The sequence below is a fragment of the Euprymna scolopes genome, chromosome 21 (assembly GCF_053919585.1).
Source record: "Euprymna scolopes isolate OS-2025 chromosome 21, ASM5391958v1, whole genome shotgun sequence".
NCBI classification, from domain to species: Eukaryota; Metazoa; Mollusca; class Cephalopoda; order Sepiida; family Sepiolidae; genus Euprymna; species Euprymna scolopes.
The window spans coordinates 90,305,587-90,319,540 of record NC_136502.1 but is presented as its reverse complement, the minus strand read 5'-3'; positions in this window follow the sequence as shown (position 1 = coordinate 90,319,540).

Genomic DNA, 13,954 nt, shown 5'->3' with positions numbered 1-13,954 from the left:
GGATATTTTTCATGTGTATATACATTTCTTGGATATTTTTCATGCGTACATATATTTCTTGGATATTTTTCATGTGTATATACATTTCTTGGATATTTTTCATGTGTATATATATTTCTTGGATATTTTTCATGTGTATATACATTTCTTGGATATTTTTCATGTGTACATATATTTCTTGGATATTTTTCATGTGTATATACATTTCTTGGATATTTTTCATGTGTATATACATTTCTTGGATATTTTTCATGTGTATATACATTTCTTGGATATTTTTCATGTGTATATACATTTCTTGGATATTTTTCATGTGTATATACATTTCTTGGATATTTTTCATGTGTATATATATTTCTTGGATATTTTTCATGTGTATATACATTTCTTTGATATTTTTCATTTGTACATATATTTCTTGGATATTTTTCATGTGTATATACATTTCTTGGATATTTTTCATGTGTATATACATTTCTTGGATATTTTTCATGTGTATATACATTTCTTGGATATTTTTCATGTGTATATGCATTTCTTGGATATTTTTCATGTGTATATACATTTCTTGGATATTTTTCATGTGTACATATATTTCTTGGATATTTTTCATGTGTATATATATTTCTTGGATATTTTTCATGTGTATATACATTTCTTGGATATTTTTCATGTGTATATACATTTCTTGGATATTTTTCATGTGTATATACATTTCTTGGATATTTTTCATGTGTATATGCATTTCTTGGATATTTTTCATGTGTATATACATTTCTTGGATATTTTTCATGTGTACATATATTTCTTGGATATTTTTCATGTGTATATACATTTCTTGGATATTTTTCATGTGTATATACATTTCTTGGATATTTTTCATGTGTACATATATTTCTTGGATATTTTTCATGTGTATATACATTTCTAGGATATTTTTCATGTGTATATACATTTCTTGGATATTTTTCATGTGTATATACATTTCTTGGATATTTTTCATGTGTACATATATTTCTTGGATATTTTTCATGTGTATATACATTTCTTGGATATTTTTCATGTGTATATACATTTCTTGGATATTTTTCATGCGTATATAAATTTCTTGGATATTTTTCATGCGTATATACATTTCTTGGATATTTTTCATGTGTATATACATTTCTTGGATATTTTTCATGTGTATATACATTTCTTGGATATTTTTCATGTGTATATACATTTCTTGGATATTTTTCATGTGTATATACATTTCTTGGATATTCTTCATGCGTATATACATTTATTTGATATTTTTCATGTGTATATACATTTCTTGGATATTTTTCATGCGTATATACATTTCTTGGATATTTTTCATGTGTATATACATTTCTTGGATATTTTTCATGCGTACATATATTTCTTGGATATTTTTCATGTGTATATACATTTATTGGATATTTTTCATGTGTATATACATTTCTTGGATATTTTTCATGTGTACATATATTTCTAGGATATTTTTCATGTGTATATGCATTTCTTGGATATTCTTCATGTGTATATACATTTCTTGGATATTTTTCATGTGTACATATATTTCTTGGATATTTTTCATGTGTATATACATTTCTTGAAATATTTTTCATGTGTATATACATTTCTTGGATATTTTTCATGTGTACATATATTTCTTGGATATTTTTCATGTGTATATACATTTCTTGGATATTTTTCATGTGTATATACATTTCTTGGATATTTTTCATGTGTACATATATTTCTTGGATATTTTTCATGTGTATATACATTTCTTGGATATTTTTCATGTGTATATACATTTCTTGGATATTTTTCATGTGTACATATATTTCTTGGATATTTTTCATGTGTATATACATTTCTTGGATATTTTTCATGTGTATATACATTTCTTGGATATTTTTCATGTGTACATATATTTCTTGGATATTTTTCATGTGTATATACATTTCTTGGATATTTTTCATGTGTATATACATTTCTTGGATATTTTTCATGTGTATATACATATCTTGGATATTTTTCATGTGTACATATATTTCTTGGATATTTTTCATGTGTATATACATTTCTTGGATATTTTTCATGTGTATATACATTTCTTGGATATTTTTCATGCGTATATACATTTCTTGGATATTTTTCATGCGTATATACATTTCTTGGATATTTTTCATGTGTGTATACATTTCTTGGATATTTTTCATGTGTATATACATTTCTTGGATATTTTTCATGTGTACATATATTTCTTGGATATTTTTCATGTGTATATACATTTCTTGGATATTTTTCATGTGTATATACATTTCTTGGATATTTTTCATGTGTATATACATTTCTTGGATATTTTTCATGTGTACATATATTTCTTGGATATTTTTCATGCGTATATACATTTCTTGGATATTTTTCATGTGTATATACATTTCTTGGATATTTTTCATGTGTGTATACATTTCTTGGATATTTTTCATGTGTATATACATTTCTTGGATATTTTTCATGTGTATATATATTTCTTGGATATTTTTCATGCGTACATATATTTCTTGGATATTTTTCATGTGTATATACATTTCTTGGATATTTTTCATGTGTATATACATTTCTTGGATATTTTTCATGTGTATATACATTTCTTGGATATTTTTCATGTGTATATACATTTCTTGGATATTTTTCATGTGTATATACATTTCTTGGATATTTTTCATGCGTATATACATTTATTGGATAGTTTTCATGTGTATATACATTTCTTGGATATTTTTCATGCGTATATACATTTCTTGGATATTTTTCATGTGTATATACATTTCTTGGATATTTTTCATGCGTACATATATTTCTTGGATATTTTTCATGTGTATATACATTTCTTGGATATTTTTCATGTGTATATATATTTCTTGGATATTTTTCATGTGTATATACATTTCTTGGATATTTTTCATGTGTACATATATTTCTTGGATATTTTTCATGTGTATATGCATTTCTTGGATATTCTTCATGTGTATATACATTTCTTGGATATTTTTCATGTGTACATATATTTCTTGGATATTTTTCATGTGTATATACATTTCTTGGATATTTTTCATGTGTATATACATTTCTTGAAATATTTTTCATGTGTATATACATTTCTTGGATATTTTTCATGTGTACATATATTTCTTGGATATTTTTCATGTGTATATACATTTCTTGGATATATTTCATGTGTACATACATTTCTTGGATATTTTTCATGTGTACATATATTTCTTGGATATTTTTCATGTGTATATACATTTCTTGGATATTTTTCATGTGTATATACATTTCTTGGATATTTTTCATGTGTACATATATTTCTTGGATATTTTTCATGTGTATATACATTTCTTGGATATTTTTCATGTGTATATACATTTCTTGGATATTTTTCATGTGTACATATATTCCTTGGATATTTTTCATGTGTATATACATTTCTTGGATATTTTTCATGTGTATATACATTTCTTGGATATTTTTCATGCGTATATACATTTCTTGGATATTTTTCATGTGTACATATATTTCTTGGATATTTTTCATGTGTATATACATTTCTTGGATATTTTTCATGTGTATATACATTTCTTGGATATTTTTCATGCGTATATACATTTCTTGGATATTTTTCATGCGTATATACATTTCTTGGATATTTTTCATGTGTATATACATTTCTTGGATATTTTTCATGTGTATATACATTTCTTGGATATTTTTCATGTGTACATATATTTCTTGGATATTTTTCATGTGTATATACATTTCTTGGATATTTTTCATGTGTATATACATTTCTTGGATATTTTTCATGTGTATATACATTTCTTGGATATTTTTCATGTGTACATATATTTCTTGGATATTTTTCATGCGTATATACATTTCTTGGATATTTTTCATGTGTATATACATTTCTTGGATATTTTTCATGTGTGTATACATTTCTTGGATATTTTTCATGTGTATATACATTTCTTGGATATTTTTCATGTGTATATATATTTCTTGGATATTTTTTATGCGTACATATATTTCTTGGATATTTTTCATGTGTATATACATTTCTTGGATATTTTTCATGTGTATATACATTTCTTGGATATTTTTCATGTGTATATACATTTCTTGGATATTTTTCATGTGTATATACATTTCTTGGATATTTTTCATGTGTATATACATTTCTTGGATATTTTTCATGTGTACATATATTTCTTGGATATTTTTCATGTGTATATACATTTCTTGGATATTTTTCATGTGTATATACATTTCTTGGATATTTTTCATGCGTATATACATTTCTTGGATATTTTTCATGCGTATATACATTTCTTGGATATTTTTCATGTGTGTATACATTTCTTGGATATTTTTCATGTGTATATACATTTCTTGGATATTTTTCATGTGTACATATATTTCTTGGATATTTTTCATGTGTATATACATTTCTTGGATATTTTTCATGTGTATATACATTTCTTGGATATTTTTCATGTGTATATACATTTCTTGGATATTTTTCATGTGTACATATATTTCTTGGATATTTTTCATGCGTATATACATTTCTTGGATATTTTTCATGTGTATATACATTTCTTGGATATTTTTCATGTGTGTATACATTTCTTGGATATTTTTCATGTGTATATACATTTCTTGGATATTTTTCATGTGTATATATATTTCTTGGATATTTTTCATGCGTACATATATTTCTTGGATATTTTTCATGTGTATATACATTTCTTGGATATTTTTCATGTGTATATACATTTCTTGGATATTTTTCATGTGTATATACATTTCTTGGATATTTTTCATGTGTATATACATTTCTTGGATATTTTTCATGTGTATATACATTTCTTGGATATTTTTCATGCGTATATACATTTATTGGATAGTTTTCATGTGTATATACATTTCTTGGATATTTTTCATGCGTATATACATTTCTTGGATATTTTTCATGTGTATATACATTTCTTGGATATTTTTCATGCGTACATATATTTCTTGGATATTTTTCATGTGTATATACATTTCTTGGATATTTTTCATGTGTATATATATTTCTTGGATATTTTTCATGTGTATATACATTTCTTGGATATTTTTCATGTGTACATATATTTCTTGGATATTTTTCATGTGTATATGCATTTCTTGGATATTCTTCATGTGTATATACATTTCTTGGATATTTTTCATGTGTACATATATTTCTTGGATATTTTTCATGTGTATATACATTTCTTGGATATTTTTCATGTGTATATACATTTCTTGAAATATTTTTCATGTGTATATACATTTCTTGGATATTTTTCATGTGTACATATATTTCTTGGATATTTTTCATGTGTATATACATTTCTTGGATATATTTCATGTGTACATACATTTCTTGGATATTTTTCATGTGTACATATATTTCTTGGATATTTTTCATGTGTATATACATTTCTTGGATATTTTTCATGTGTATATACATTTCTTGGATATTTTTCATGTGTACATATATTTCTTGGATATTTTTCATGTGTATATACATTTCTTGGATATTTTTCACGTGTATATACATTTCTTGGATATTTTTCATGTGTACATATATTCCTTGGATATTTTTCATGTGTATATACATTTCTTGGATATTTTTCATGTGTATATACATTTCTTGGATATTTTTCATGCGTATATACATTTCTTGGATATTTTTCATGTGTACATATATTTCTTGGATATTTTTCATGTGTATATACATTTCTTGGATATTTTTCATGTGTATATACATTTCTTGGATATTTTTCATGCGTATATACATTTCTTGGATATTTTTCATGCGTATATACATTTCTTGGATATTTTTCATGTGTATATACATTTCTTGGATATTTTTCATGTGTATATACATTTCTTGGATATTTTTCATGTGTACATATATTTCTTGGATATTTTTCATGTGTATATACATTTCTTGGATATTTTTCATGTGTATATACATTTCTTGGATATTTTTCATGTGTATATACATTTCTTGGATATTTTTCATGTGTACATATATTTCTTGGATATTTTTCATGCGTATATACATTTCTTGGATATTTTTCATGTGTATATACATTTCTTGGATATTTTTCATGTGTGTATACATTTCTTGGATATTTTTCATGTGTATATACATTTCTTGGATATTTTTCATGTGTATATATATTTCTTGGATATTTTTTATGCGTACATATATTTCTTGGATATTTTTCATGTGTATATACATTTCTTGGATATTTTTCATGTGTATATACATTTCTTGGATATTTTTCATGTGTATATACATTTCTTGGATATTTTTCATGTGTATATACATTTCTTGGATATTTTTCATGTGTATATACATTTCTTGGATATTTTTCATGTGTACATATATTTCTTGGATATTTTTCATGTGTATATACATTTCTTGGATATTTTTCATGTGTATATACATTTCTTGGATATTTTTCATGCGTATATACATTTCTTGGATATTTTTCATGCGTATATACATTTCTTGGATATTTTTCATGTGTGTATACATTTCTTGGATATTTTTCATGTGTATATACATTTCTTGGATATTTTTCATGTGTACATATATTTCTTGGATATTTTTCATGTGTATATACATTTCTTGGATATTTTTCATGTGTATATACATTTCTTGGATATTTTTCATGTGTATATACATTTCTTGGATATTTTTCATGTGTACATATATTTCTTGGATATTTTTCATGCGTATATACATTTCTTGGATATTTTTCATGTGTATATACATTTCTTGGATATTTTTCATGTGTGTATACATTTCTTGGATATTTTTCATGTGTATATACATTTCTTGGATATTTTTCATGTGTATATATATTTCTTGGATATTTTTCATGCGTACATATATTTCTTGGATATTTTTCATGTGTATATACATTTCTTGGATATTTTTCATGTGTATATACATTTCTTGGATATTTTTCATGTGTATATACATTTCTTGGATATTTTTCATGTGTATATACATTTCTTGGATATTTTTCATGTGTATATACATTTCTTGGATATTTTTCATGCGTATATACATTTATTGGATAGTTTTCATGTGTATATACATTTCTTGGATATTTTTCATGCGTATATACATTTCTTGGATATTTTTCATGTGTATATACATTTCTTGGATATTTTTCATGCGTACATATATTTCTTTGATATTTTTCATGTGTATATACATTTCTTGGATATTTTTCATGTGTATATATATTTCTTGGATATTTTTCATGTGTATATACATTTCTTGGATATTTTTCATGTGTACATATATTTCTTGGATATTTTTCATGTGTATATGCATTTCTTGGATATTCTTCATGTGTATATACATTTCTTGGATATTTTTCATGTGTACATATATTTCTTGGATATTTTTCATGTGTATATACATTTCTTGGATATTTTTCATGTGTATATACATTTCTTGAAATATTTTTCATGTGTATATACATTTCTTGGATATTTTTCATGTGTACATATATTTCTTGGATATTTTTCATGTGTATATACATTTCTTGGATATATTTCATGTGTACATACATTTCTTGGATATTTTTCATGTGTACATATATTTCTTGGATATTTTTCATGTGTATATACATTTCTTGGATATTTTTCATGTGTATATACATTTCTTGGATATTTTTCATGTGTACATATATTTCTTGGATATTTTTCATGTGTATATACATTTCTTGGATATTTTTCATGTGTATATACATTTCTTGGATATTTTTCATGTGTACATATATTCCTTGGATATTTTTCATGTGTATATACATTTCTTGGATATTTTTCATGTGTATATACATTTCTTGGATATTTTTCATGTGTATATACATTTCTTGGATATTTTTCATGTGTACATATATTTCTTGGATATTTTTCATGTGTATATACATTTCTTGGATATTTTTCATGTGTATATACATTTCTTGGATATTTTTCATGCGTATATACATTTCTTGGATATTTTTCATGCGTATATACATTTCTTGGATATTTTTCATGTGTATATACATTTCTTGGATATTTTTCATGTGTATATACATTTCTTGGATATTTTTCATGTGTACATATATTTCTTGGATATTTTTCATGTGTATATACATTTCTTGGATATTTTTCATGTGTATATACATTTCTTGGATATTTTTCATGTGTATATACATTTCTTGGATATTTTTCATGTGTACATATATTTCTTGGATATTTTTCATGCGTATATACATTTCTTGGATATTTTTCATGTGTATATACATTTCTTGGATATTTTTCATGTGTGTATACATTTCTTGGATATTTTTCATGTGTATATACATTTCTTGGATATTTTTCATGTGTATATATATTTCTTGGATATTTTTTATGCGTACATATATTTCTTGGATATTTTTCATGTGTATATACATTTCTTGGATATTTTTCATGTGTATATACATTTCTTGGATATTTTTCATGTGTATATACATTTCTTGGATATTTTTCATGTGTATATACATTTCTTGGATATTTTTCATGTGTATATACATTTCTTGGATATTTTTCATGTGTACATATATTTCTTGGATATTTTTCATGTGTATATACATTTCTTGGATATTTTTCATGTGTATATACATTTCTTGGATATTTTTCATGCGTATATATATTTCTTGGATATTTTTCATGCGTATATACATTTCTTGGATATTTTTCATGTGTGTATACATTTCTTGGATATTTTTCATGTGTATATACATTTCTTGGATATTTTTCATGTGTACATATATTTCTTGGATATTTTTCATGTGTATATACATTTCTTGGATATTTTTCATGTGTATATACATTTCTTGGATATTTTTCATGTGTATATACATTTCTTGGATATTTTTCATGTGTACATATATTTCTTGGATATTTTTCATGCGTATATACATTTCTTGGATATTTTTCATGTGTATATACATTTCTTGGATATTTTTCATGTGTGTATACATTTCTTGGATATTTTTCATGTGTATATACATTTCTTGGATATTTTTCATGTGTATATATATTTCTTGGATATTTTTCATGCGTACATATATTTCTTGGATATTTTTCATGTGTATATACATTTCTTGGATATTTTTCATGTGTATATACATTTCTTGGATATTTTTCATGTGTATATACATTTCTTGGATATTTTTCATGTGTATATACATTTCTTGGATATTTTTCATGTGTATATACATTTCTTGGATATTTTTCATGCGTATATACATTTCTTGGATATTTTTCATGTGTATATACATTTCTTGGATATTTTTCATGCGTATATACATTTCTTGGATATTTTTCATGTGTATATACATTTCTTGGATATTTTTCATGCGTACATATATTTCTTGGATATTTTTCATGTGTATATACATTTCTTGGATATTTTTCATGTGTATATATATTTCTTGGATATTTTTCATGTGTATATACATTTCTTGGATATTTTTCATGTGTACATATATTTCTTGGATATTTTTCATGTGTATATGCATTTCTTGGATATTCTTCATGTGTATATACATTTCTTGGATATTTTTCATGTGTACATATATTTCTTGGATATTTTTCATGTGTATATACATTTCTTGGATATTTTTCATGTGTATATACATTTCTTGAAATATTTTTCATGTGTATATACATTTCTTGGATATTTTTCATGTGTACATATATTTCTTGGATATTTTTCATGTGTATATACATTTCTTGGATATATTTCATGTGTACATACATTTCTTGAAATATTTTTCATGTGTATATACATTTCTTGGATATTTTTCATGTGTACATATATTTCTTGGATATTTTTCATGTGTATATACATTTCTTGGATATATTTCATGTGTACATACATTTCTTGGATATTTTTCATGTGTACATATATTTCTTGGATATTTTTCATGTGTATATACATTTCTTGGATATTTTTCATGTGTATATACATTTCTTGGATATTTTTCATGTGTACATATATTTCTTGGATATTTTTCATGTGTATATACATTTCTTGGATATTTTTCATGTGTATATACATTTCTTGGATATTTTTCATGTGTACATATATTCCTTGGATATTTTTCATGTGTATATACATTTCTTGGATATTTTTCATGTGTATATACATTTCTTGGATATTTTTCATGTGTATATACATTTCTTGGATATTTTTCATGTGTACATATATTTCTTGGATATTTTTCATGTGTATATACATTTCTTGGATATTTTTCATGTGTATATACATTTCTTGGATATTTTTCAGGCGTATATACATTTCTTGGATATTTTTCATGCGTATATACATTTCTTGGATATTTTTCATGTGTATATACATTTCTTGGATATTTTTCATGTGTATATACATTTCTTGGATATTTTTCATGTGTACATATATTTCTTGGATATTTTTCATGTGTATATACATTTCTTGGATATTTTTCATGTGTATATACATTTCTTGGATATTTTTCATGTGTATATACATTTCTTGGATATTTTTCATGTGTACATATATTTCTTGGATATTTTTCATGCGTATATACATTTCTTGGATATTTTTCATGTGTATATACATTTCTTGGATATTTTTCATGTGTGTATACATTTCTTGGATATTTTTCATGTGTATATACATTTCTTGGATATTTTTCATGTGTATATATATTTCTTGGATATTTTTTATGCGTACATATATTTCTTGGATATTTTTCATGTGTATATACATTTCTTGGATATTTTTCATGTGTATATACATTTCTTGGATATTTTTCATGTGTATATACATTTCTTGGATATTTTTCATGTGTATATACATTTCTTGGATATTTTTCATGTGTATATACATTTCTTGGATATTTTTCATGTGTACATATATTTCTTGGATATTTTTCATGTGTATATACATTTCTTGGATATTTTTCATGTGTGTATACATTTCTTGGATATTTTTCATGTGTACATATATTTCTTGGATATTTTTCATGCGTATATACATTTCTTGGATATTTTTCATGTGTGTATACATTTCTTGGATATTTTTCATGTGTACATATATTTCTTGGATATTTTTCATGCGTATATACATTTCTTGGATATTTTTCATGTGTATATACATTTCTTGGATATTTTTCATGTGTATATATATTTCTTGGATATTTTTCATGTGTATATACATTTCTTGGATATTTTTCATGTGTATATATATTTCTTGGATATTTTTCATGTGTATATACATTTCTTGGATATTTTTCATGTGTATATACATTTCTTGGATATTTTTCATGTGTACATATATTTCTTGGATATTTTTCATGTGTATATACATTTCTTGGATATTTTTCATGTGTATATACATTTCTTGGATATTTTTCATGTGTATATACATTTCTTGGATATTTTTCATGTGTACATATATTTCTTGGATATTTTTCATGCGTATATACATTTCTTGGATATTTTTCATGCGTATATACATTTCTTGGATATTTTTCATGTGTATATACATTTCTTGGATATTTTTCATGTGTATATACATTTCTTGGATATTTTTCATGTGTATATACATTTCTTGGATATTTTTCATGCGTATATACATTTCTTGGATATTTTTCATGTGTATATACATTTCTTGGATATTTTTCATGCGTATATACATTTCTTGGATATTTTTCATGTGTATATACATTTCTTGGATATTTTTCATGCGTACATATATTTCTTGGATATTTTTCATGTGTATATACATTTCTTGGATATTTTTCATGTGTATATATATTTCTTGGATATTTTTCATGTGTATATACATTTCTTGGATATTTTTCATGCGTATATACATTTCTTGGATATTTTTCATGCGTATATACATTTCTTGGATATTTTTCATGTGTATATACATATCTTGGATATATTTCATGTGTACATATATTTCTTGGATATTTTTCATGTGTATATGCATTTCTTGGATATTTTTCATGTGTATATACATTTCTTGGATATTTTTCATGTGTACATATATTTCTTGGATATTTTTCATGTGTATATACATTTCTTGGATATTTTTCATGTGTATATACATTTCTTGGATATTTTTCATGTGTACATATATTTCTTGGATATTTTTCATGTGTATATGCATTTCTTGGATATTTTTCATGTGTATATACATTTCTTGGATATTTTTCATGTGTACATATATTTCTTTGATATTTTTCATGTGTATATACATTTCTTGGATATTTTTCATGTGTATATACATTTCTTGGATATTTTTCATGTGTACATATATTTCTTGGATATTTTTCATGTGTATATACATTTCTTGGATATTTTTCATGTGTATATACATTTCTTGGATATTTTTCATGTGTACATATATTTCTTGGATATTTTTCATGTGTATATACATTTCTTGGATATTTTTCATGTGTATATACATTTCTTGGATATTTTTCATGTGTATATACATTTATTGGATATTTTTCATGTGTACATATATTTCTTGGATATTTTTCATTCGTATATACATTTCTTGGATATTTTTCATGTGTATATACATTTCTTGGATATTTTTCATGTGTATATACATTTCTTGGATATTTTTCATGTGTATGTACATTTCTTGGATATTTTTCATGCGTATATACATTTGTTGGATATTTTTCATGTGTATATACATTTCTTGGATATTTTTCATGTGTATATACATTTCTTGGATATTTTTCATGTGTATATATATTTCTTGGATATTTTTCATGTGTATATACATTTCTTGGATATTTTTCATGTGTATATACATTTCTTGGATATTTTTCATGTGTATATACATTTCTTGGATATTTTTCATGCGTATATACATTTCTCGGATATTTTTCATGTGTATATACATTTCTTGGATATTTTTCATGTGTATATACATTTCTTGGATATTTTTCATGTGTATATACATTTCTTGGATATTTTTCATGTGTACATATATTTCTTGGATATTTTTCATGCGTATATACATTTCTTGGATATTTTTCATGTGTATATACATTTCTTGGATATTTTTCATGTGTATATACATTTCTTGGATATTTTTCATGTGTATATACATTTCTTGGATATTTTATATGTGTATATACATTTCTTGGATATTTTTCATGCGTATATACATTTATTGGATATTTTTCATGTGTATATACATTTCTTGGATATTTTTCATGCGTATATACATTTCTTGGATATTTTTCATGTGTATATACATTTCTTGGATATTTTTCATGCGTACATATATTTCTTGGATATTTTTCGTGTGTATATACATTTCTTGGATATTTTTCATGTGTATATATATTTCTTGGATATTTTTCATGTGTATATACATTTCTTGGATATTTTTCATGCGTATATATATTTCTTTGATATTTTTCATGCGTATATACATTTCTTGGATATTTTTCATGTGTATATACATTTCTTGGATATATTTTATGTGTACATATATTTCTTGGATATTTTTCATGTGTATATGCATTTCTTGGATATTTTTCATGTGTATATACATTTCTTGGATATTTTTCATGTGTACATATATTTCTTGGATATTTTTCATGTGTATATACATTTCTTGGATATTTTTCATGTGTATATACATTTCTTGGATATTTTTCATGTGTACATATTTTTCTTGGATATTTTTCATGTGTATATACATGTCTTGGATATTTTTCATGTGTATATACATTTCTTGGATATTTTTCATGTGTACATATATTTC